Source organism: Trichosurus vulpecula, chromosome 6 (assembly GCF_011100635.1).
Source record: "Trichosurus vulpecula isolate mTriVul1 chromosome 6, mTriVul1.pri, whole genome shotgun sequence".
Taxonomy (NCBI): Eukaryota; Metazoa; Chordata; class Mammalia; order Diprotodontia; family Phalangeridae; genus Trichosurus; species Trichosurus vulpecula.
In genome coordinates, this window is record NC_050578.1 from 132,255,987 (window position 1) to 132,283,432 (window position 27,446).

General features: G+C 38.6%; 1 long non-coding RNA gene across 1 annotated transcript; it reads left to right on the plus strand.

Annotated features, from left to right (window-relative positions):
• Positions 1-12,650: 12,650 nt before the first annotated feature.
• On the plus strand, positions 12,651-22,388 carry LOC118852887. The gene is made up of 5 exons (XR_005010631.1): positions 12,651-12,698; positions 17,196-17,258; positions 17,655-17,678; positions 20,074-20,176; positions 22,185-22,388. It is a non-coding gene; the product is annotated as an uncharacterized LOC118852887 (long non-coding RNA).
• The last annotated feature ends 5,058 nt before the right edge of the window (positions 22,389-27,446 follow it).

Sequence of the window (27,446 nt, forward strand, 5' to 3'; positions counted from 1 at the left end):
ATGAAAATCACTCAGACCTATTAGAACCAGACGGCAAAGTGAAGAATCTTTTGATTGCCTCCTGAAAGGAAAAGTATCAAAATATCATAAAAATATATTCTATATATTCTTAGATATTCTATATCTAAGAAAAATTGAGCAATCATCCAAAAAGGAGCTCTGGTATTCAGGATATATATGAGTTAGGGTCACAAAAAACCCGGCAGCTTCTTCTACAAATGGGAAATCTTAGAATGCGATAGTCCAAAATGAAAAATATGTACATTTACAACCAAGAATTACTTACTCTACACTGAGTATAATGCTATAGAGGAAAAGTAGGCCTTAAGTGGGAAAAAAGGACCATCAAGAATTTCTCACAAAATTACCAGAGTTGGGTTGGAACTTTGAAATATAAACCTAAAAATCCAGAGAAACCTTGAAAGGTAAATGTATTTGAACAACTAGAAGGAATTCCATCATGATATGGCACTCACATCCTAATAGGGAGAGAAGAAACTAATATTCCTTCAGAACCTTTTATATGTCTGGTATATGTCTGAAATTACATGAGAAAAAACAGAGGAGCTGGGATGGACTGGTTCTGTTGTGCAGTTTTTAAGTACAGAAAGAAAATTGAGGATAAAAGGCATATATTATTATAGAAATAAGGAAGAAAGAGGTGGAACTTGCTATTTCCTATAATTGGGCTGTGTGAGAAGAGTACACAAATTTGGAAGACTGAGTAGGGAGGCAGGCATCACAGGAAGTTCACATCGATCTGAAGTGGGGAAAGGATGATTGAACACACACAAACAGTTTGGCAAAAATACAGATCAAACTCAACAGAGAGGGAAAGTGAGGGTGTAGGGAGTTGCTCAGTTGTCTTTCAGTCATGTTCAATGCTTTGCACAAAACCTCTTCCATCTTCTGCACCCCAGGGCCTTCTCTAGGACACTCAAGGCATCCTTGCCTCCTAGAGAGGATTTTGTATGGCTTCCTGGTCTTGTGTGTTGTGAGGCAAGACTCCTGGATCTCACAGGACACAGCTTCTGTCTATTAAGAGGCTCATACTCAAGGAAAATCCTAGGATACTCTAATCTACTTCTTTCTATAAGTAATGTTTTGCCAACCATTGATACTTTGCCTCGACTCTTTGCAGATGGTGAGCATATTTCCATTCCCTTATACTGGTCCAATCCCAGTGACTCTGAAGCCTTTGCCCCTGAGATTTAAACCCTTACCCATCCTAAAGTTCCCTACTCTTTGCCCCTATACACCTTAGCCCTCTCTCCCTGTTATCCCACTCCAGAACACTGTGTGTCTTCTCCTTCTACCGGACCCTTTGGAAGGCCTGCTCCATTATTTACAAATTCCTCTTAAATATTTTTTCTCAATCCCTCCATCTTTGGATCCTCTTTAAACATAGCTCCCTCCTGGCATCATAGCTTCCACAGTTGCAATTTGCTACCCTTTCTAGTGCTAGTTACATTCATACCTTGATGCATTATGGATCATTATGGATTATGAAGAGAATTGGAATACTCCTCTGTCACCATTGTTACTTCCAGGCTCTCTCTATACCACCTTCACTAAGCAACCTCTCCTGCATTTAGGTTTGAATTAAAACTTATCTCACAAAATTACCCTCAAGGGTGTTATTTACCAACTTCCAGAATATTCTCCTTCCTTCCTCAGTGACTTCAGTGCCTGGCTTAAAGTATTTCTTCCCTATCCACCTCCTACTCCCATAATAGGAGGATTTGACATACATATTTATACATTTTCAAATTCCCTAACTTCCCCAGTTCCTCAATCCATTCATTGCCCATGACCTGATCTTCTACTCCAGGTTAGCTGTACAGAAATGGTGACATCCTTGGGTCTTCCACTTCCTTGTTCAAGAACTCTGAATTTATGTATCTAATCAAAACCTTTTAACATCCTATCATTCCCTATGCCTTAAGACAACTAAACTTGTCCTTTGTCTTCACTGTGATTTCAGTTCTTTCCATTTCTTTCCCATGTCTTCATCCCAGCACTGACTACACTGTTCTCTCAATTCCTTAGTGAACTAAGCCAACTCTCTATTATCTTCTATGCTCAAATCACTTGTCTACTTGTCCTATCATTAATCACACTTTACCAGACCCCAATCTTAGATTACTCCTGCCATCTACCTCTTTGCTTTACATGGAGCTGAAGAGAGTAGAAAGAAATTACAAGATTTGTTCTAACTGAGCTAATTATAAACTCATCTTACCTGGATCCTCACCGCATCAAAAAACCATTTTCTTCCTATCTAATAAATTCACTGTCCCAATCTCTGTGGTAGCTATTCCAAAGTTTCTCTTTTCTTCTCAAGCCTGCCATCACACCCATTCACCATACTCTCTTACTTGAAAGATTTTACCAAAAAAAAATGAGACCATTAGCCAAGAGTTCCACAATCTTTCTTCCTAAATTGTGACACCAGAAGCATCCATCATCTCTGCTCCACAAAGCTCCTAGGCTTGTACCTGCTCTGTCAGTGATTCTCCTCTTACTCTCAATCCCCTAAATTTTCAATTTAGGAAAAAGTGGTCTTTGCTATTGCAGAAGTGCAACACTTAGGTGGAACATCAAGGTCACTACAAAATTCTCCTCATTCTCCATATTTGCTGGAAGGCAGATACTTGGTCCTTTGTCATTTTTGCAGGCATTCTATTTAAAATTAAAATATTCTATATAAATAGATATATATCATATATATGTATATGCAGAATAGATAAAAGGGAATTGATTGGTATCTGCTTTGTTTCCAATTGTTTACTACAATAGAAAAGGTTGCTATGAAAATACTGTTGAACAGTCCTCTCCTTTGTCTCTTTGACTTCCTTGGGGTATGTATCTGGTGTTTCCATTCTCTCCCAACTCCTCTTGCCCCATGTTTTTAAATAACTCATTACATTATCTGCAAGTCTGGGCACACCTAGATAATTCACCCACATTAGCTAATTTTAGCCTCAGACACTTAGCAAATCCTTGCTCAATATTTGAATGCACACTGCTTTGGTCTCTTTTTGTAGAGATTAAGGGGCCAATTTGATGACTATTTCTGGGGCAGACATTATCTTCTTTTTCACAGCTTCTCTTTTAGAAGCTCTTTGGGTATCATCATATCAAAGGCCAGAGGGAAAATAGAACAATTCCTTTGGGCAGATACATAATACCTGACATGGGTGTGGGGTGATTAAAAAGCCACTCCTCGGTCTACTGGGAATTGATCTGGAAGACTTTCAGCTCTCTAGTCACTAGTGTGTACAGTCATATGTTAGTCATCCATGCCTGCTGATTTGTACCTGTTCATACAGAGATTTCAAGGTGCAGTGGAAAGATGCTGGGTTTGGAAACAGAGGATGTGGGTCTCAATCCAGGTCCTGTCACTGCCCCCTGAGGGACCTCGCAAGTTACTCTTAGAGACTCATTTTCCTCATCTTTCTGATGAGAGGGCTGGAGTAGATGACCTGCAAGATGACATCCTCCTCCATGATTGATTTATTGCTCTCAACTTTTGATCTTTGAGCATGACCTCATTCCTGAGACATGGTTTCCACATGTTAACAGCAGTTAAGTAAGTCTATTGAGGTATATGAATGAGATGGTATCTTGTTTAAATTCCTTGAGTGGGAAACATGGAAAATAAAGATATTACCATAACTAATAAAAATTTGTCAAGAGAAGCCAATGCTCACCCATGGGAAGGTGATATGATCTCATGGAAAGAGCTCTGGATATGGCATCAAGGAAACGGGTTTGTTCTCTGCTCTGCTGTTTGATACTTGGCTTTGAGCAAATTCCTTAACTGCTCGTTGCCTCAACTCTTCAAGATCCATGGCATCTCCCCAAACATGAGGAGAGAATTACTCTAAGAAGGAATAGTTTAGAAGTTACCACTAGGTTTATAGGAAAAATATGGATTCATTGAATAAAAAGAAGGAAAGTGACTTCTACTGAATATATAATAAATATTTTTAAAATTATAGCAACTTGAGCTCAGTTTCAGCTCTTTAGGAGAAGGCATCATGTTGTGCATGGGATTAGTAAGGAAACATTGAAACCCGGGGTCCTAGAATATCTTCTATAACATACACACTGCAATCTATTAATCAACAAATACCACGCATATACATCATCATCAGTGTCCCTCAGTACTGATCCAGGAGACTGATGCTTTATAGGATGCTCAGAAGGAACGACGCTCTAGAAGTGCATCTGTGCACTAAGGATTTTAATATTTCCCTACACCTTGAGGGCAGATACTATTTTGTTTTTGCAATTTTCTACAAAAGACAAAGAAGGTTAGTGAGGCAGGACCTGATTTTGAAGACATGCTGGCTCTTTCCAAATGTTCTCCAACCCTGTCTTTCTACAGTTTTCCCAGGAAGAAAAGTCAAGCTCATTGGCCTGTAGTTTGTACACTATTCTCCTCCCCTTTTGGTCCTAGGAGCAATACAGAGCCACTGACATTTATTGAGTAAGATATGCATTTAAGGAACTTTGGCAGCAGGGAGAAGTGTCCCTTCTGGCAGCCTTGGAACACCCTAAAGGTAATCTCTTCTCTATTGAATAAAGATTCTGAAAAGTAGTCTAGGAGCCTTTGGACTTATAAAAGGAGTCAAATTTCATTCTACCTCAGTGATTCATTTGTTTTGTGTCAGAGGGAAATTTCTAAGGGGCTTGTACCCTCTATCCCACACTGTTGGGTCAAGAGAGCAGTTTGGGATGGCAGAGAACACAATGACAGTGGCGTGATATAGGATGCCACCTGCTAGGAACTGCATAGAAAAGAATGAATACCCAAGATCACACAGATGTTTAGTAAATGGTATCTTTATTATCCCAGAGATCCATCATAAGCCCTATTTTTTAATCTGTCAAATAAATTTCATTTTATTAATTTTCTGAGCTGCCTGCTGGCAAAGTGAGTTGGTGCAAGCCCATTGAATGACATCTAAGAATGACTTCCACTGATTTTTTTCAGAAGGAGGTCAGATTGCTTCCAAAAAGTCAGAGTACAGCAAAATTCCCCAAAGGGAACAACAACTCTTTATGATGTGAGAACCTCTGATAAAAGAACTACACCTAAATGGAATGAAGGAACTCTGACTTTAAATAATATAATTGTGTATCAGAAACCTAGGATATCTACCTTTGACAAGGAAGTAAACAGACTGGTTATTTATTTCTGAGATTCCAGTTTTCTAAGTTAAGAAGATGTTCTATAATATGAAAAAAATGCTTCCTTAGGGTTTCAACATATTTGAAAGTATCTCTGCTCTGGGAAAAGGATGACTTAGCTGACTTAATTAGTTCCTAGTTCTTATTGTTTTAGGAGAATTTAAATTTTTTGATTTATTTTAAACTTAAATACAGCAGAACATGAGAGAGGATTCGATGTAAAGTAATACATTTCTATCTCAAGAAAACCTACATAATAAATACTAGACATTGTTTTCAAAGCTATCCAACTTTTCTTTGCTTCCTTGTAGGTTTCCTTTTGTCTGCTGTGCACTTTTTACTATATTTTCCCCCTTTCTATACACCTCCAAAACTAACATTAAGCACAGGGAATATAGATGTAGATATATGCAATATACACACATTATACATACTCATACATATGTATAAATATATATACATATGTATATATATATATATAAGTACATACATAGACAAAGATGACCACAAACATATAGACATTCGTATACTCAATGATATATAGGTAAGGCTGTATTATATTTATTTCCACTTGTCATTGGTTTCTCTGAAGGTGGATAATATCTTCCTTCATAAGTCCAAGTCTTTCTATTTCTTTCTAAATCCACCAGTTCATCATGTCCTAAGCCACAAGGATATTAGAACCCAAATACATTCTATCTGAGAGATTGTCTGTGAGAGATCCTCCCCCCAATTTTTTGCATCACCCCTATTCTTAGCTACATAGGTTTTATTTAAACAGGAAATTTTTTATATAAAATAATCAAAATTATACATTTTATGCTTCAACACTGCTCTCTCCTCATAATATGGTTTAAGGTCTGATACTACTGAATCTAGTTCCCCTGGTTTCCTTGAATTTCCTGGTCTTCTGCTCTTTGAAATGAACCCTGCCATTATTATTTTTCTGACTCAGTAAGATAATTTTCAGTAATTTACTTAGGATGGCATTACATAAATAGATTAGCTAGGTAAAATTATCATTTTTAAAAATATATTAGCTTTACCTACCCATGCACAAAAAATATTACTTCAGTTATTTAGATCTAACTTTGTATAAAACATGTTTCTTTGTATTCATATAATTCCTGTGTCTGTTTTAGCTGGTATATTCTCATATTTTTTATACTTTCTAGTGTGATTTATATCACTGACACAGGGTAGTATCCCTATTTTTCTCTTTTGATTAAATTGATTGTAGCTTTAACTTTGTCTCAGAACATGATTAATATCCCTGTTTTTTTATATAATAGATTCTACTTCTGGCCTTTATGTTTGAGTATATCTCTCATTTTTATAGCATTTCCTGAAACTAAAATGTGGTTGAATTGGAATTTCTAATCTATCAGTTTCCATTTCATATATAAATTCATCCCATTCAGGTTCTAAACTATAATTACTTGTACATTTTCCTCTTTCCTATTTTCCTCACAATCCTTTTCACTCTATCCCTATCCCTCTTCACTCTTCTACTTTACTTCTACCTGCTACCATGCCATCCTATTCCTCAACCTACCCTCCCTCCAAGAATATTTCTGTTATCCTCTCCCTCCATCCTATCTCCTTACCCTCACTTCTTCTGAATTTAGATTTTTTACCCTTCTAAATATGTTATTCCCTCTTTATCCCATTTCCATTAACTTACACACCCTTCTATACCCCCTTGTCCTATTCCCTATTACTCCTTTATCCTCTCCCACCTCCCTATCCCCTTACCCTCTAACTTCTTTCTGAATATAGAAGAATTTTATACCCTTCTAGGTGTGTATAATGTTCCCTCTTCGAACCTATTTCTGATGAGAGTAGAGTTGCAGAACTACCAGCCCTCCTTCCCCATCTCATTCCTCTGTATCAGGTCTTCCTCTTGTACCTCATTTGTATGAGATAATTACTCTTTTTACCTTTTCCTACATAATTTTGCTTTTTAGAATCACATTATAGTCAGCTGTATCCCACTCTTTCTGTCAAACAACCCAATTGATAATGCCAATCTTAGACATACAGTTTACATTTCCATATATAAAAATTAAACAATTTGTCCTTTTTGAGTCCATTGCAATTTGTCTTTGATGTTTACCTTATGTTTCTCTTAGATCTCTCATGTAAAATTTTCTGGCTGTTTGCAACAAAATCCTCAAAGTCTGTCAATTCATTGAATAATCATGTTTTTTTTTTCATTCAGAATTAGATTTCACTTTACTGGGTATGATGTTTTCTGCAGTAACCCAAGTTCTTTTGCTCTTTGATATATAGTGTTACAAGACCTCTGGTATTTTAGTGTAGCTGCTGCTAGATGTTGTGCAATTCTAATTGTGGCTCCACAATATTTGAATTGTTTCTTTCTTGTTGTTCATAATATATTCTCCTTAATCAGGGAGTTTCAGAATTTGTCTGTCATATTCCTGTACATTTTCCTCCAAGGATCTCTTTCCAGTGGTGATCAGCAAATTTTTTATATTTCTACTTTCCCCAATTGTTTTAACACTTCAGGATAATTTTCTTTAATTATTTCCTCTATTATCATATCAAGATGCTTCCTTATTTGTAGCTTTCAGGTAGTCTGATTATTCTTATGTTTTCTTTTCTTAATGTATTCTCCAGATCAGTTATTGTTCTTATGTTTCATATTCTCTTCTATTTTTTCATTCTTTATATTTTGTTTTATTATTTCTTGGTCTCTTATAAATTCACTGACTTCTTCTTCCCCAATTCTAATTTTCAAGGAGTCATTTTCTTCCTTAAGATTCTGGATCTCCTTTTCCAGTTGGTTGATTTTCATTTCATATTCTTCTTTTTTTCTTGGACTGCTCTTACTTTTTTCACCTCAATCTCTGTTATTTGATTTTTAAGTCTTTTTTAGTTATTCTATGAATTCTTTATGGGCAAAGAACAATTTGACATTACTCTTTGAGGTAGTAGAGGTTTTTTTGCATCAATATCCTCCTCTGAAGATGAACCCTGGTCTTCTCCATTCTCATAGCAATTCTCTATGGTTGGGTTTTTTCTCCTTTGCCTGTTACTTTAAAAAAACTATAATAATCACTTCTAATCCTGCAATGTGGGAGATGATGACTCTGGACTCATGTTCTTCTTGCTGTTATTTTTTTGAGCTTTGTTCTTGGCCTAACCTTTGTGCTCCTTTCCCCCTCCAAGCCATAGCAACAGTACCCAGCACAGTATGCTAGAAAGGTCCTTACTCCCTGAGAACCCTGCAAAGGCTATGACCTTCAGTTGTTTCCTCTGGCCTGTAACTGAGACTAAGAACTTAGCTTTTCCTGTAAGTCCCTGCCAGAAGTGTCCCCACCTCACTGCTTGTGCATTTACTGGGCAAGTACTGGTTGCTTCTCTCCCAGGACCATGTCTTGGAAGCATAGCTGGGCCTGGCATCCCTTGTCAGGAGAGGCTCCCTCAATTTACCCCCTCTCAGATGCCCAACTTCCCACATTCTCCAGGAGGTGAGGATTCCTGTAGTTGAGATCAAGGCTTCCAACTCAGCTGCCCCCAAGGCTCTCCACTTGCTGTTTCAGGAGAGCTAGCCTGGAAGGGTTTACTCTTAACTCAGGCCAATCCTGTTACAAATAGATATCATAAAACAAAACAAATCTCTACATAGGACATGAAAAAATAAGTCTCCTCCTACAGCTTGCGTCCCTGCCCCCATGAATAATTGGACAGAATGCCCAACCATTAGTTTTCTGAAATCACAAGTGGTCATTATGATGATCAGAGCTCTTTTGGGGGGACTTTTTAATTTAATTTTACTTATTTTTAACGTTTAAAAATATTGAATTCCAAATACTTTCTCTCCTATGACCCCTCCACCACACATTGAACAGGCAAATAGTTATATATGTGAAGCCATTCCAAACATATTTCCATATTAGCCAGTCTAGGAGAAAAACAAACAAGCAAAAAAGTGAGATTAAATGAGAAAGTGACCACAGGGTACTTTAATCGACACTTCTCCAGGTCATTTGACAGATGAGGAAATGAGGCAAACTGGGTTGAGTGACTTGCCTTGGGTCACACAGCTAGGAAGTAAGTGTCTGAGGTCAGATTGAAATCATGAGGATGAATCTTCCTGCCTTCAGCACAGGTAATCTACCTGCTGCACCACCTGGCTGCCCTGCAGTTGTTTGCTATAAGATTTCAAAGGTACACTCAGCAAAAACCACAACTCCCTACTCTTCATTCTGATACAGGTTCATTTCCTTGTTAATTCTCTCCTACTTGGTTTAACAACAACCTAGTGGGGGTGCTCTGGATTATTTTCAAAAATGAAGAAAATTCCGTCCAAATGCCTCAGTCCCTACGCTACAATATGACTTCTTCTATGGACTAGATTTCTTTTTCTCAAACAACAACCTGACACAATTAGACACTTCACTGCTAGTCTCCAAGGAATTTATTAGCAGTATCAAGAAGAAAGAAAAGAGAATAAACAATTAAACAAAATGCAGAATGCTGCAATTGAACCAGAAGTCAGAGTCACCTCTAGGCTCCGCAGAACCAGGGGAGAAAGGAGCTGCTAGGTGGACTTGCTCTCCCTGTCACCCCTTCTGGTTCTGCTTGTCTCACTACAATCAACTCCTCTGTCACACACTTGTCTTCTCTTCTTGTTTATCTGGGTCTATCTTGCCTCTCACCCTCCTCATAAGGGGCCCTAAAGTTTGGGAGCAAGCCCCCTCCTCAAGGCCACTAAAACCCCTAAATGAAGTGAGATCCCTCAGATTGTCTGTTAGCAATTCAGTTCTCCTCAAATTGCAGGTTAAAAGACTTGTTCTCCTCACTCTGTCAGTGAACTCTCTGATCCCATTCAAGATCAAACATCAATATCTAAACCCTGCTTGTAATCTAAAAATTGAACCAGCACTTACAGGAAAATAAGAGTCACCATAGACTTGTTTGATTATTCTCTCTTTGCCAGCATCAGTGACTTCTCATGGATATAGATTTTGGGATATAAAGGTCATCCTGACCTTTCCTGGGGCTGAAAACTAAGGGAATTAGAGGTATCTAATTCTAGTCAGATGTGGGTTCCAATGGGTCACCTACTGAGAACTGATGATTCTTTGTGGAGTTTTTCACAATAAATGAAAGATCATTAAGATAGCTCAGATTGGCATATTGAAAGAGCATGGCATTTTTCAATAGGGAAAAGCCTTCTTTTTTAATTCATTATAAATATTATGGCATTTTCAGGTCCACTAGTTTTTCCAGTCACTTCCTATCATTAGTGTTTCATCACAGGCAAAAAGATATCATTTACAATGTTGTTTCTGTTTCTAATATTTGTTGTTCTTGGTTCCTATACTCAGACATTTTCCATATACTTCCTATCTTAGTAAACTTAAGTCAGACTCAGAATAAGAAGCAATTTGTGGAGATACAAAAACATAGTAATTGTCATGTGCTGAATGACTGATTGAAAGTTTATAGTTTCTTTTGGACCTGAGAATTTTCTTGCCCAATGCAGCTGTCAGCTTTAGAATTTAGTAGACTTTTGAACATGGCACTTGTAATTCATGCAAAAAAATATTTTTGAGTTTTTTTAATGAAAAGTGGCATCCTAGTGAACTTCAGAAAGAAAATGCTTTCTATTTCCTTTATCAGTGATTATTGATTGAATCCTCAAGTGCATTCACTTTTCCTCCAATAAACACTGAGTTTAAAATAGATTAATCCAGATAATCACCCAAGATTCCATGTCATTTATTGAAATTTGAAGAAGTTAATTTGTCTATAAATAGGATATAAAACTGCAATACATGAAAAATTATTTTTAAAATATTTTTATTTCAATTACATGAGAATGTCATTTGAAATTATTTCTCTCACAAATTATGTCTGGTGGGTGATTACATGTGTGGAGAAGGTTGTAATTATATCCTTCAACTCCTTCCTTTTCAGGGTTGTTTTTTTCCTACCTGTCTGCTGAAGGGATCAGAAAAAGATTCATCAGCAATATTATGTCTGAGCTGAGCCTTCGAGAAACATAAAGATCCTTTGAAATGCAGGGAAATGGAGATCTTTCTATCATTGCATTACAGGCAAACAGGCCAGGGTGTGCAAATGTATGGAGGTGGGAGATGAAATGTCCACTTCAGGAAATGCTATTAAGTCCAGTGTGGTTGCAACATGGTGTGTTTGAAAGAGAGTAATGTGAGAGATGAAAAGCAGGAAAAATTATCTTAGAGTAAGATTGTGGAAAACAATGGAATTTGTATGTTAGCCTAGGAGCAAGAAGGAGTGACTTAAGTTTTTTTGAGTAGGAGGTGACACTGTTAGTTTTAGGAAAAAATTAAGACGGTCATTTTTGGAAGTTCTGTGGTGGACTGACTGGAGAAAAGAGAAAACAAAGAACTTTGGAAGCTATTGCAATGATTGTGGTGACAGTCATGGAAGCTTAAGCTAAGATGATGGCTATGTGAATGGAAAAGAGGAATGGGCACTAGAGATGCTGTGAAAGTTGAATCAAAAAGATTTCATGATTGTGACTGTATGTTAATTGAGAGAGAGATAGCTTTGTTTTGATATTGTTGGTCTGCAGCACAGTAGGTCACACTTCTTTTTTAAAGAAATTTTCTTAATTTCTAGTTTACTATAGACATGAGGGACTTCTATTATGGAACTTCCCTGCAGTAATGTGGCTCCCAAACTTGTCTGAATGGTATAGTACTCCAGACTTGTCTGGTATGCTAAGAGATTAAATAACATTGCCCAGGCACCCATGCAGGATGGGTTAGAAGCAGATTCTAAACCCCAGACTTAGGCTTTACTTCATCACACCTTTGTATATTACTTGCTTTTTGTTATTGGTGGTGGTGGTGGTCCATTGTCCTTGAAGATGACCAATGACATTATGAAGGTGATATTTTGACTTGCCCATGAATTGGATTTAAGTGGTGGAGGCAGGGGGGCTGCACAAAATTGTCAGCCTCCTTCTGACCAATTCATTTCAGCTACCTAAATAACGCCATGAGCACTGAATCACAGACTCTCAGGCTGAAAGAGACCCAAGTGAACCTAGACTAAGCCAAATCTGAAGAAGAATACCTCCTACAATACACTAGAGGTTTCATGCCAAAATTGAAAGAGTGCTACAATTGATGTTGGCAAGATCTGGGATCACGTCCTGCCTCGGAAACACTTTGAAATTGTGTTATTTAAAGAACTTACACCCAGTTAAGAGTCATCACATTCACTACATGTTGATCTGCCCAGACTGACACAAGGATTAAGCATTTGGTATTTTAGTTTTCAGCTTGGGCACAAAACCAATATTTGTTCACAGTCAGTGACGACAGTTCAAGGTCACTATTAACATTACTTACAGCCACCAAATTAGCATATCAATAATGGCAGAGTTTAAATAGCTCTGAGATACCCTGAACTCCATCATCTCTTAAAAGATCTCTTCTTCCAGTGGCCTGTCTAAGGTGATATTTCCTACATTTTGAGTAAGTTTTTCATTCTAATTTATCACTATGGGCATCTTATCAATGAAAAATGCATGTGAGGAAAAAAGTATAAAATGTATAAGATGTTATAATGTTTTATAGAGAAATGCTGATTTTTTAAAAAATATTTAACATACTCATATTTGGTGTGGGGAAAGAGAGATGTGATGGAATCATGGATCTGGAACTGGTAATAACCTCAGAAGCCATTGAGCCCAACCAATTCATTTTATGGATGAGGAAACTGAGGCTCAGGAAGCTTAAGTAACTTACTTGAAACCTCACAATTACTAACATGTTGGAGAACCAAAGGTGGCCCATTTTTAAGAGAGGGCAACATGGATTTTTTAAACTATACATCAGCGAGGAAACTATGAGAGTCGTGGAAATAACAGTACAAATCCCCTAAAAAGAGAACTAATAAAAAATTGCTGTAACTAGATAATCTGGCATACTGTTCTCCACTTGACTCTGTGCTAGTCTCCTCACTCTGAAAATAAGCTCAGATATTGGCTTTTTTTAATGTCACCACACCCCCTTTATGCTTCTCTCCATTCTTTCCCAATGCTGGAATTTCATAAGTCTTCTCCTGAAATGGCTTTTTTCTCATTAAAGGAGTGTCACCTCCTTAATTTCCTCCCTTCTTCTGCATCCCAGCTCCTCCTGTTTTCTAGCTTTCCTTCATCTGATGTGCTCTTTCTCTGCTTTCTCCTGTGCTGCTCTTCTTTCCTGAAACAATGTGTTTTTGGTCTTCTTTGTTTGGCCTCTTTTCCCTGACCTTCTCCCTCCACCTCCAAGTCTTCCCCTTAAGCATCTTAAATATCATTAAGTTTGGCAAATAGACTAAATTTACTATGCTTACCAAGTTGTTGGGTTTTGATCTCCCCAACTCATATTTTTTTAAAAATCCAATTAATTCAATTTTTGTTTCTCTGGATTTAGGAGTAATGCCATGTGTTTGTTAGCAATAGGTAACTACAAAGATTGAGTGACAATATGATGTAAGGGAAAAAGAATAAGCCCTAATGTCACCCAATTATGTTAGAGTGCTGGGACTGGAATCAGGAAGACTCATCTTCATGAGTTCAAATCTGGCCTAAAACACTTAATAGATGTGTGACTCTGGGAAAATTATTTAACCTTATTTGCCTCACTTGCTCATCTGAAAAATGATCTGGAAAAGGAAATAGAGGTAACCACTCTTGTGTCTTTGCCACAAAACCCCAAAAGGGATCATGAAGAGTCAGACATGATTGAATTGAATGAACAACAGAGTTGGAAGGGACCACAGTGGGATTTCTAGCCTGATTCATGTTGGAACAGAATATTCTCAACAATTTACTCTACAATCGATCATTTAGACTTTGGATGATGTCTAGTGGTGGTGGTAACAAAGGGGGATGGAGCTCACCACCTACCATGGCAAACCATTCTTCCTTTGGATAGCTCTAACTGTAAGCATATTTTTCTTTCCATGAAACCTAAAACTTCCTCTTTGCAATTTCTACCATGAGGTTGTGGCCTCTCTCTTGAGTTCCAGTTCCACATCACTGTATAAGGAGTTATTGCACATTCTGAAGTGGCTGCCCTATCGCCAAATTAAACTCTCCAGGATCAAAATAGGGGTCATCATTTCTCCCCCCAAGCCTAGCCCTATTCTGACCTTACCTTTCTCTGTCAGAATGCGAGAGGGGCAGGGAGAGGGAAAGAAATGGAAATTTATTAAGTACCTGCTGGGAGTCTGTCACTGTGCTATGCACTTTATAAATATTATCCCAATCAAGCCTCCTCCTTCCAATTCCCCCGATGGTAAAATTCATCCTCCCCCATATCTACTCCCTCTCCCCAAATGTCCAATCACTTACAAGACGTGGATGATTCTGGGTCTGCCACATCTCCCCCAACCGTCCCCTTCTGCAGGAGGTCAGGCCCTTCTCATCTCTCACCTGAATGACGACAATATCCTCCTCACTGGTCTCCCTACCTCCAGTATCTCCCTTCTCCCATCCATCCTCTCTATGGCTGACGATAGGATATTACCTGGGCATAGCTCTGACCAGGTCACTCTTCTCATCCTTAAGTTCCTGGGATCTACAACAAAATATAACCCCTCTGTTCACAACTAGCTCAGGCCTTCATTTCTAGCCTTTTTATACAACTTGCTTTCATGTAGAAAGACATTTGAGGCAAACTGGCCTCCTTCTTGCCATTCTATACACATCATCATCCATCCATCTCTCTTCTCCATGGCTTTGCACAGGCTGGCTCCCAAGACTGAAATCTATTTCCTCTTCATCTCCTCTGCTTAGAATCTCTCACTTTTCCTCTGCAAACCTCATAATCAGTCACATCTCCCACCTGAGGCTTTTCCTAAGCCCCCAGGTCCTAATCTCTCACATCCAAAAGAAAATGCCTTTCATTTCTTGTTAATATACTTTGTCTGTAGTTAATCTATAATTTATAGTTTGAATGTAGCTTTATGTTATTTAGGACATGCGTGCATATGTTCTTCATATTAATAGAATGTAAACTCCTTGAAGGCCAGGACTGTTCAGTTCCTGTCTTTCTCGCCCTTAACACCAGCACTCTGCCTTGCCCTTAGAAAATGCTTGTTGAGTGATTGATTGACAGGGTCAGAAAACCCCTGTCTGAGTCCAGACTCAGTCATTTACTATCAGGGGGTCTTCTCTATATTGCAATCCCCATATCCTTAAAACCTGGGTAATAAAAGTTTTCCTGCTTATTCCAACTTGTGAATATCAAATAAGACAGCACATGATAGCCAGTTCCTATATGGCACTTGAAAGTTTGCAAAGTTCTTTAGGAATATCTCATTTCATCCTAACATCCCAAGGAAGGAGGTGCAATTATTATACTAATTTCACAGTTGGGGAAACTGAGGGAGGCAGAGGTTAATTGACTTGCCTAGAATCACACATGCAACAAATGTCCAAGGAACACACATTTTCCTGCCTGCAGGTTCAGTTCTCTTTCCACTGTGCCACCTGGCTGTCCCAGTAAATGACAGAAGTATTTCTAAGAATGTAAATTCCTCTGTAAATGTGAGTTGTTGCTATGGTACTTGAAGTCTGAAGTCCTCACCTAGGAATATGCAAATTTTGTTTTTCTGGGACTCAGTTCCCTCATCTGTAAAATACATTAGAGCATTTACCTTGCAAGACTGAGATATAAGGATGAGAGGAGATAATTCATCAAATTGATCTTGAGACCTTTATAGTACTAGACACTTGTGAGGCAGAGAGAGCCAAGGCAGGATGACTGAAGAGTTGGTCTCAGAGCCAGGAAGTCTCATCTCTCTCACTCACCCTGGCTCCATGACCCAAGGAAATCACTTCACCTTTCAGGGTCTCAGGCAGCTTTCTAGAACTCTCAGTTGCAGAGCAGGTGCTTTGGCAGAATTTCTTCCTTTGAAAAGACTCTGTCTCAGAGACACTGTGAAGACATGGTCCTTTCGCTTTCAATGTTATTATTACCTAAGGCACTCAAGCACAGAATTCCCTGGAGACAGACAAATATTCTGGAGTCTTAAGCGAACAACCCAGTCAATCTGGATACTTAAGCATTTCCTGAGTTCCTTCTCTTCAATATTAGATGAGTAGGGATGATTGATACAGACAACTGTTGTCATAAAAACTGAGGGTCATTAAACAGAAATTAAAAAGCTTCTGTATCACCCTTCTTCTTCCTTGCCTTCTTGATCCCTCCCTGTTTTCCCTTCTTCCCTTTTTTCTTCCTGTCTTCAATTCTGTTTGTTTCTTTTCTTCCTTTCCTTCTATCTCTTTCTTTCTTGTTCTACCTTCCTTTTTCCTCCCTATCTCCCTTCCTTTATTTCTTTTTCCCTTCCTTCATTCCTTTCTTCCTTCCTACTTTTCTCCCTCTCCTTATCTCCTTTCTTTCCTTTATCCTTTCTTTTTCATATTTTCCTCATTCCTTCCTTCCTGCCTTTCTTCATTTTTCTGCCTTCCTTCTTTCCTTCCTTCCTTTCTTTTCTTTCTTTGCTCTTAATGGAATTTGTGTTTTTATGACTATACATATTTATGATGGCCCCTGTTTTCTTGCCTTCTCAAATAAGAGGAGAAGGGAAAGGGAGAGAATTGGGAAGTGAAAATTCAATGAAATTGAATTTTTTTAATTTTGTTTCTCACACCTCAGGAATCACATAGATGTTTTGACTGCATGATGTGTGCAATGACTCCTTGACATGGTGCCCTGCATCCAAATTCTGGTTCTGACAATCACTAACTACATACATACAAGTCACCCGAGTTTCTGAGGCTCTGTTCCCTCATCTATAAAATGAATATGGTAACATTTGCTCATCAGGTTCTTGGAATCAAAACACTTTAAAACTCAACAGCACCATAGAAATGGGAGTTAACATTTACCTAAGTTTCTTCTTCATTGAAAAGACAAATATGACATGAAACAGAAAACAGACTAAAGGCTGAAGGGATTTCTCTCCTCTTCATTCCACAGGAGCCTAGAACCATGAAGCTCTACCTTTTAACTTTTCTTATGGCTTTTCTGGCTGTCCTGGCCGTAAGTACTTGGGGAAATGGAGAAGGGGCTGGTGTTCAGACTGATCGATCCCTCTTCCCAACAGTGGTCCTTTAGCTTCTGGGGACTTGGCTTTACATTTCCATTCCCATGTCTCTCAATTAATACTGGAAAAATCCCTTGTGGCTGTAGCCTCACCTGAGTAACACTTCATTTTATACTCACAGCTTTTTCCAGTCCTTTAAGGGACAAGATCTACATTTCCCCAAACAAAAGTGAAGATAAGGAATGTTTACATGTTTAGGATAAAATTTTGCTTTTCCTCTGTGTAGGGATAACTCATTCCATAACCCAGAGAGCTAACTCAATTCACTGTTTGGGTTTGTTTCTTTTAATATGTCATATAACTGAGTCTATGGATGTTTTTCTTTTCCAAAGGGAGCTGATGATTCATCCGAAGAGGTAAGATATTTGCAAATAAATTCAAAGTAGTTTAACATTCAGTAATGTGCACCCTTAATTTTTTTTTCCTTTCTTTTAATAGACGCTGGAGGCGTCATAGATGGGTAAAATTAAGTTTTATTGTGTTTAACTTGTAATTTATTGGATTTAACTCATTGCACTTTGTTATTATATTTCCTTATCTTTAATCTGCCCCCATCAATATCTCATTGCTCATTGTTCCTGAGCAAATGTACATTTAAATAAAGCAGAAATAGATATTGGTTCCATTGATTAAGCATGAGACTGCTAAGGGTTTACAAACACTGAGTACACCATCGTTGAATACATTTATCTCCTGGATTTATTGATTGCGATAGAATTGCTACATTGCAATAAGCATGTCTAGTAAGGTGAAATGTTGACTGGGAGAAATGATGTCCATATTCAATCTCTTTTCCCTGCTTCCCTAATTTTTACATCATTTGGCCAATGATTCTATAAGATTGCACTAACTCTTTCCAAGCTCAAGAGATATCAGAGGTGTTCTCTGGGTTTACGGATGTTTTAGGGTTCTCTGGTTATTCATGGAGTCCCTAATGATTCACATTTATATGCCCAGGGCTTTGCACAGAGGAAGATCTTAACAAATATTGGCTGAAATATCTTGATTTGTTTTACTTTGGGTTTAGAGAGTGAGGATTGACATATCTCCTCAAATTCCAACTACCCGATCTGTTGACTCTACTGTTTACTGGCTCCTTGCCCCCAAACTGATTTCCAGCCACATTCTTGTGCCTAAACAGGATTGTGCTTGTACATGAGCCTGATGATGCCCATGTCACTAAACAGCAGTGGAGTTTCCCCATGTCTTCTATGGAACAAATTAGTTCTCCCTTTCATTGATGCCTGGCTATGTCTGAGGAATTCGAGTTAAAGGCATTTTCTCAAAGAACTCAAAGCTTTTAGATTGCTACTGAATATCAGGGATATCTAATTGAAGCATGAATTGTTCCGTCCACAAAATAAGCTGATTTTATACTTTTCATAAACAATTCTTTTTCTTTATTTTTAGTGTCATGTAAATGGTTTGTCTACCAATGTCCTTCAAGCATGAGAATAAATTTCTTAGATGCTTTCAAATGGATTTGAAAGAAGGATTTACATTTATGTTTCTCAGTCACCATTCTTTTCCAGTCATTCAGGTTTCAATCTACTGCTTATTACCTCTATAACACTGAACAGGTCACTTTACTTTTCCTATTCTAAGTTTCAGTGATGATGGACCAAGTCTATGAGGTTCCATTTCACTCAGTCTAGGTATCTCTTCCTGTAGGTTCATGTATAACTTTTGGTTCTAACCTCTGTTCTTCAGAGGTCACAATGTCTCTTTCACAGGGTGAGAGGTCTAGTGGTAGAAGGACCCTTGCAGGCCATCTCATCCAACCCCTCTGTTCAACAGCAGAGATAACTGAGGCCCATTGACATTAAATGACTCACCCAAGGTCACACAGGCAGTGGATATTGGAGCCTGGATTTGAAGATACATCCTTTAATTCTAGGGGTATTTAATTCCTTCCACTCTGTCAAGCACAAGAACAGAGAAGCCAGTAGTTACAGCAGTGACTGTTGTCTTTGATTATCCTCTCCCTGTGGAACGAGGGAAAGCTCGTGGTCTTTTTTTCATCTTTCTCCAAATAAAGGCAGGGAAAGCATATGGTTTGAGTTTTCTTTTTTTATTCTGCGAGAAAATATGGAGAATGCAACTGTTGAAGCTATTTTTCATCAAGAAACATTATGAAAAGGGTAACTACGATTTGGAAACAAGGTTTCTTTAGTAAATGAATCATATCTGATAAACTGGTGCATACTCTCCGGTTAGCTGAGTGAGAGATTTCAGGAAATTGTAAGAATGAATTCGAATACATACATCTCTCTGGTCTCCTCTAGAGCTCAGGCTGATAGGATACAAGGGAGTCTGCTGATCCAAACAACCCTGTCATGGGTGAGCAGTCGTACTAATCCTGTTACATTTTGTGTCATTGTTGTTCAATCATTTCAGTTGTGACCAAATCTTTATGACCCCGTTTGGGGTTTTCTTGGCAACAGTACTGGAGTGATTTGCCATTTCCTTCTCCAGCTCATTTTACAGATGAGGAAATTGAGACCAACAGGGTGAAGTGATTTACCCAGGGTCACACAGCTAGTAAGTGTCTAAGGCCAGATGTGCACTCAGGAAAATGAGTCTTCCTAATTCCATGCCCAGCAGTGTATCCACTGAGCCACCACGCCACCCCATTACATTTGTATATGCTTATTATTTCAATGTTATCGTGGAGAATAAGAATTTTACAATACTATAAATGAACCAGAGTTGCTCAAATTTATATCTGCTATTTTCTCTTTTTTATACAAGCGCGATCACAGGAATCGTTATGATGACTATGCCGACTATGGTGGATATTATTGATATCCTCGAAATCTTCAAAATGCAGGACAAGGGAGACATCAATAAACAGGTAAAGATAGGCTGTGATTACTGAAAGCACGGTGGGTGGTGTGGTGGAAAGGATACTGGATTTTAAAGTTAAAACTCCTGGTTGAACTCCAGATGAGCCCCTTAATAACTCAATGACTCAGAACAGCAAGAGTCTGAATATCTTCTTTCTTGCAGAAGATTTTTCTGAGTCCATTCTGCATTGAGCTTCCAAAAGGGATATGCCTAAAACTCAGCTGTGACCATGTTGTTGTTCAATCCCCTTCCGCCCCAATAAATACTAGTGGTTCCCTAATATGTCCAAGATCAAATATAAAATCCCCTATTTGGTTTTGAAAGCCCTTCAAAACAAGCTTCTTCCCAACTTTCCAGTTTTCTTACACTTGACTCTCCTCTACCTATGCTTTGATCCAGCCACACTGGCTTTGCTGCTGTTTCTCATCCACAGCATCATCTGTCCCCTTTCTTTTACCTCTGGCTCTTAGGACAGACTCCGGCACACAGTAAATGCTTAACAAATGTTTGTTGACTTGGCACTCCATTGGATCCTGGCCAGAGTAGGGGTCAATGTAAGACAGTCTATCAACTCCATGAAACATCTTCCTACTACCTACAGTTTTTCTTTCAAAAATCCAACCGAAGATGATTTAAACTTCAACAGGGAAAAATGTAATTGATTTTTCAGTCACGACAAAAAAGCAACATTTAAGCTTCTGGTGCTCAGACACAAGAGAGAGATCTAGCATGCTGCACTGTCCAATGTATCCTAATCTGAGATTCTGTGCATGACTATTTTTTTTAATTTGGCTCAGGGCCCATACTGGTGGAAGAGCACTGGTGAGGGAGCCACCTGGTTCTAACATCAGCTCAGCTCCTGCTTGGTAAAGCATTAATCAATCTCCCCAACCACTTTTTAGCAAAAAGAAGCTGCAGAAACTTGGCCCCTGAGAAACTCATTCAGGTCCTATCCAAAGGAACGCCAGGTGCCATTCATTGAGTGATCACATCCCCAGCTACGGCTTTCCAGGGCCTGTATCAGCCTCAGTGCAAGGAGAACCAGACAACTTCAGGAGTACAAGAAAGAGCTCCTTAGAGATGTCAGTTGTACTAGCATAGTAAGAAATTATTGCCCTCTTCTCAACAGGACATTCTATATAATATCCTTTTCCTTCTGTGGACCTATGATCTCACTGATGAGGGCATTCCCCTCAATTGTGCAGATTGTAGCCCATCCCTGTCCTCTTATCCTGTACAGGTCCTGACCTTGCCCTCCTGCCTAGAGGACATGCCCAGCATGTTGGAGGCTTCCTTTAAGCCCTTCTTCATTTTTCTGGCTACCAGTACAGCAATTCCTCTACCATTTTCATCACTCATCACTCATTCACTACATGCTTGGACCACCCTTTTTCTGACCATATATTTCCTTCAAGATTTCTCAGTAGACTAATGGCTGCCACAGTGCTATGCAGAACCTGCAGGAAAAAGAGGAGAGTGTGAGAAAAGTGGAGTGGGGTGGGGTGGGAAGAAGAGTTTGGTTTGTGCAGGAATTGTCTTCACAAAATTGCCCAATGCCAGCTTCCAAAATCCACTGGGGAGTCAAGCCCTTAAGGGGCTGGATGAGAAAACTATTAATAGAGCAAGGATATTCTAGTGCCAGCCAACTTTACTAAGGAGTAATGGATGAATGTTTATTCATCAGATCAGTGGGAAATGGACAAAGCAAAATCAAACTTCCAGGAACCTTGGAACCTTCTTAATATATGCTCAGCTATGGACTATTCTACTAACTTACCTTGACTAGATTCTGAGGTCATGACAACTTATGAATGTTTTGGGGACCAGGTACAATAGAGGTGTCTCTATCAAACATAATCTAAACCAACATAATCATTCAATGAGAATCTATTTGTGTAATACATGGAGATTGCTTCTGATTAACTTGAACTAATAGCATTGGTAATGGGAACAGGTTTTACCAAAAATAATTCGATGGAGGAAAACCTAAGGCAATGTTGTCTGTTTACTTCTAGCTTTGCCTGGAAGACTGACTCAATCTGTCTCTGTGATGAATCTACAAATCTACAAATTTGTCAATCTCTCCACCTGCCTAGTGATCAGCACCTATTACTGAGCATTAGATGGTAGCTCCAAGCTTATTAGATTAGCATGAATCACTCCTCCAAAGGATTATGCTCTCCCTGACATTGTCCATATAATAAATTCAGCTCACAGCATATTGAATATCTCTTGTCCTCATTTCTATTCTTCAGTTCTGATTCATCATGTAGATGAGAATAACATAAGAAGAAGAAAATGTGAAGCTTCTTGGTCTAAGAAGCAGAGACAGACTTTTAGAACTGGGCTTTCAGGTGGAAATGGCATATCATACAGAAGAATTTGTATATATTCAGTCACCTATATGCAATATGGCACAGTGGGGAAAAAGCATCTTGAAAGCAGGGACACCTGGGTTCCAGTTCCAGCTTTGTGACCATGAGCAAGGCAGTTAACCTGTCAGTACTCTAAAAAACTATCCAGACTTCTTTCTAAGTGACAGAAAATGGTGATCTTCATAGGCAGATACTGAGATGAAATCACAGGTCTGCAAAATATAATATGTATATGTGCTGGTTCCACTGACAGGATGTAAGTTCTTTGGAGGCAGACGCTATTTTTTTCCGTAACATTTTTGTCTTTTTTTTCTCCAGAGCTTGGCATAATACCTGGAACATTGTAGGTGCCAATAAATGCTAGATCATTGAATGTCTGAATCCATTCCTACACCCTAAAAAGCCTGGTCCACTGTAGTTTGTTTAATAAATGAAGACTTATTGATCAAGTTGAAACTTTATTACACTGGGACACTCCTCCTTCAGTATGCTCTTTGAGGAAAAAAGAGCACATTCCATTTTTGTGGAGTTCCATTACAGCAAATCTTATAACTATTTTAAATATTAGTAGTTCGAATCGGCAATCATTTCCTGGAATTTATGGAAGAACGCTAACATTATGATGACTAAAAATTCATCTGAATTAAAAATCTGACTGGCCAGATGTAGCACAGTCTTAGGGAGCCCCTGTGGGAATCTAGTAGCTCTCTCTGTCAAGTGGTCCTCTGGGCAGATGAAACATAGTGGCCAAGGAAAGACTAGGCATTTCCCCACAATGTGGCATTTTACCAGCAAACAGAAGGTCTCAATATCACCTCTGTACTAAATGCCTTGAGATTTTTATGTCCACCAGCTTCTCCAAGCCATCTACTTATTGCTCATGGCATAAGGTGTGAGATAAGAAGATAAATAGAAGAAAAAAAATGTTAGGGCAACCTTGATTCTTGTTGCTTACAGTTTCCAAATAATCCAACTGCAGACCAAGTTCTTGCAGAAAACGCAAGGAATAACAAATGGTGAAGGAAGCAGATAATAAATTGCCACCACAAAAGCCATGCTATAAATATTCTTGTGTATGTGAATCTTTTTCTCTTTTTTAATCTCTTTCTGGTTTAGACCTAGCAGTGGGCAAAAGAGAATGCACAGTTCTATAGTCCTTTAGGCAGAGTTCTAAATAGTTCTCCAGAATGGTTGGAGCAGTTCACAATTCTACCGACAGTGCATTAGTACGGCTATTTTGCCATACCCTCTTTAGTATTTGTCATTTTTCTTTCTTCTTGGGTTAGCCAGTCTGATAGGTGTGAAGTGTAACCTCAGAGCTGTTTTAATTGGCATTTTTCTAATCATTAGTGATTTAGAGCATTTTTATATGATTCTTGAGAGCTTTAATATCTTTTGAAAACTGCCTGTTTGTATCTTTGACCACTTATCAGTTGGGGAATGGCTCTTATAAATTTTGTCAGTTCCATAAATATTCAAGAAATAAGGCCTTTATCAGAGCACATTAGTGTAAAATTTCACCCCTCCCCAGTTTTTCAAACCTAGTGATGCTCCACCATTTGTGGAGACATAATTTAAAAATCATTCTACTCCTTGAAATTCACGATTTTTGAGGGGAAAAAGTATGAACATTATATTTTAAGAAATCATAGGTGAAGATTGCTCAGATCTATTAGAACTAGGTGGCAAAGTGAAGAATCTGCTGATCACCTCCTGAAAGAAACCCCAAAAGGAAAAGTATCATGAATTTCATAACCAAAACCAAAAACTTCTATATCTTAAAAAAAATAGGGCAATCATCCAAAAAGGAGTTGCCGTGCTAAAGATCTGTAGTTAGGATCACACATAACCTTGCAGCTTCTTCTACAAATGAGAAATCTTAGAGTGCAATATGCCAAAATGAAGAATATATAGGTCTGCAACCAAGAATCTCTTACCCTGCAATACTAAGTACAATGCTATAGTTGAAAAGGGGACCTGTAATAGGAAAAAGGATCATCTATAATTTTTCACAAAACGACCAGAGTTGGGTCGTAGCTGTGAAATATAAGTACACAGATCCAGAGAAAACTTGAAAGGTAAATATATTTGAACAACTAGAAGGAACTGCAAGATGATATAGTGCTAACATCCTAATAGGGAGAGAAGTAACAAATCTTCATTCCTTCAGAACCTTCATATTTTCAAGGTATATGTATGGAATTACAGAAGGAAAAACAGAAGGCCTGCCGGTAGATTAGTTCTGTTCTGCTGTTTTTAAGTACAGAAAAAGCATAGTTAAAAGTATATAAAGTATAGAAAAAGCATAGATGGAGAAGTTTTGAATGTTATGGATAAGTTGACTTACCTTGGTAGTGTGTTTTCCAGGGATGTACACATTGATAATGAAGTTGATGCATGCATTGTCAGAGCTAGTTCAGTGTTTGGCAGGTTCTGAAGGAAAGTATGGGAAAGAAGAGGTATTAGACTAACTACCAAACTGAAGATCTACAGAGCCGTTGTGCTGACCTCATTGTTGTATGCCTGTGAAACCTGGACTTCATACCAGTGCTACGCCAGGAAACTGAATCACTTCCATTTGAATTGTCTTGGGAAGATTCTGGAAATGACCTGGCTGGATAAGATGCCAGAGTCTGAGTGCCTTTCTTGAATTAAACTGCCAAGCATTCAAACTCTGCTTCAAGAGCCCAACTCCAATGGGATGGACACATTGTTTGAATGCAAAACATACACTTGCCAAAAAGACTATTTTATGGAGAACTCACACAGGGAAAGCATTCACATGGTAGTCAGAAGAAGCAACACAAGGATACTCTCAAGGTCTCTCTTAAGAACTTTGGAATTCATTTGTGACATGGGAGACAGTGGCACAGGACCAGTCAGCATGGTGTACCCACATTAGAGAAGGTGCTGTGCTCTATGAGCAAAGCAGAATTGAAATAGCTCAAAAGAAACACAGGATGTGCGAATTTAGAGAATCCACCTCAAATGTTCATGTGGACTATTTGTGCCTAACCTGTGTTATGATATTCTGAGCTCATATTGATCTAATCAGACAAAGTCTGACACACTGAAACTTGACTCTAGCATAGTGATGTCACTTTGGTTCTCTTTGAGAATGACAGACAACAACCAAACAAACAAACAAATACAGAAAGAAAATGGAAGGTAGAAGTCATACACTATTGTAGAAATAAGGAAGAAAGAGGTGAAACATGCTATATCCTATAATTGGGGTATGTGAGAAGAGTATACAAATTTGGAAAATTGGTGGGGAGACAGACTTCACAGGAGGCTCACATTTATCTGAAACAAAGAATGATTGAATGCAAGCAAATAGCTTGGCATAAATATACATCAAACTCCACAGGGAGGGAAAGTGAGGGTGTAGGGGGTTGTTCAGTTGTTTTTCAGTCATGTTCAACTCTCTGTGCTGCCACTTAGGGTTTTCTTGGCAGAGATACTAGAATTGTTTTCCATTTCCTTCTCCAGCTCATTTTACAGATGGGGAAACTGAGGCAAACGGGGTTAAATGATTTGCCCATGGTCACACAGCTAGTACATGTGGGCTTCCCAGATCACCTATTTATGTTGTCTCTCACATTAAGAATGTAGGCTCTTTGGAGTCAATGACTGTCCTGCATTTGTATTTGGATCCTTAATTGCAAAGTATTTGGTACATAGTAAATAATAAATTTTTTTATTCATTTATATCCTATTTGCCTCCACCAAGAATCCACAGCAGTTCAAAATACCTTTGAAGGTGACATTGTCACAGTTCATGAGCCCACAAATCAGTAATCTTTGGTGAGGACTCATGATGTTGCTGGGAATCAATCCTCCATTAACTGGCTGCCATAGATGCTATTCTGCCCCAACAGTCAAGGCTACCTCTTGTGCTAATCTATGGCTTTAAGGAGATACTGCACTGACCACTTGCCTGCTGACTTCCAGTTTCACATTGCATTACAGAATCATCTCCTGTAATGTGTGTGTTGGGGGGGTGGGGGCTCTGCCCCAAATTACTGTCTTTGGACAAGATCTCTTCCAACTTCTGCAACCTAGGGACTTCTCTAGGATAAGCAACACATCCTTGATTCCTGACCAGGTTTCCATACTGCTTCCTGGTCCTGTGTGTTGTATGGCAAGACTCATGAGGTCTCACAGGACACATCGTCTCTGTCTACTGAGAGGTTCAATCTCAAGGAACAACCTGGAATACTCTAATCTAGTTCCTCCTGTAAGTAATTTTCCAAACATGGATACTTTGCCTAGACTCATTATTAATGTTAGCATATTTTCATTCCCGCATATGGGTCTCATTCCAATGACTCTGAAGCCTTTCTCCCTGATGTTTAAACCATTCCCCATCCTTAGCTTTCCATTTCTTTACCCCTATCCTCCTTAATCCTTGCTCTCTGTTGTCCCACTCTAGGACATTGTCTATCTTCTCCTACTGGACCCTTTGGAATGCCTGCTCTATAATTAACAAATTCCTGTCATCATAAATATTTTTTAATCCCTCCATCTTCTGGCCATCATTGAGATATAGCTCCCTCCTGGCACCATAACCTCCACAGTAGCCATTGCCACCCTTCCTAGTAATAGTTACATTCATACCCTGACTCATTATGGATCATGTTGAAGAGAGTTGGAATATTCTTCACTCACCATTATTACTTCCAGGCTCTCTCTAAACCACCTTCACTAAGCAACATCTCCATTTAGGTTCAAACTAAAATTTATCTCACAAACTGACCCTTGAGGGTGTTATTTACTAACTCTCAGGATATTCTCCTTCATTCTTCAATGACGTCTTTGCCTGATGTAAAGTATTTCTTCCTTACTTCCACAATAGGAGGATTTGATATATGTGCTGACATGCTTTCAAATTCTCTAACT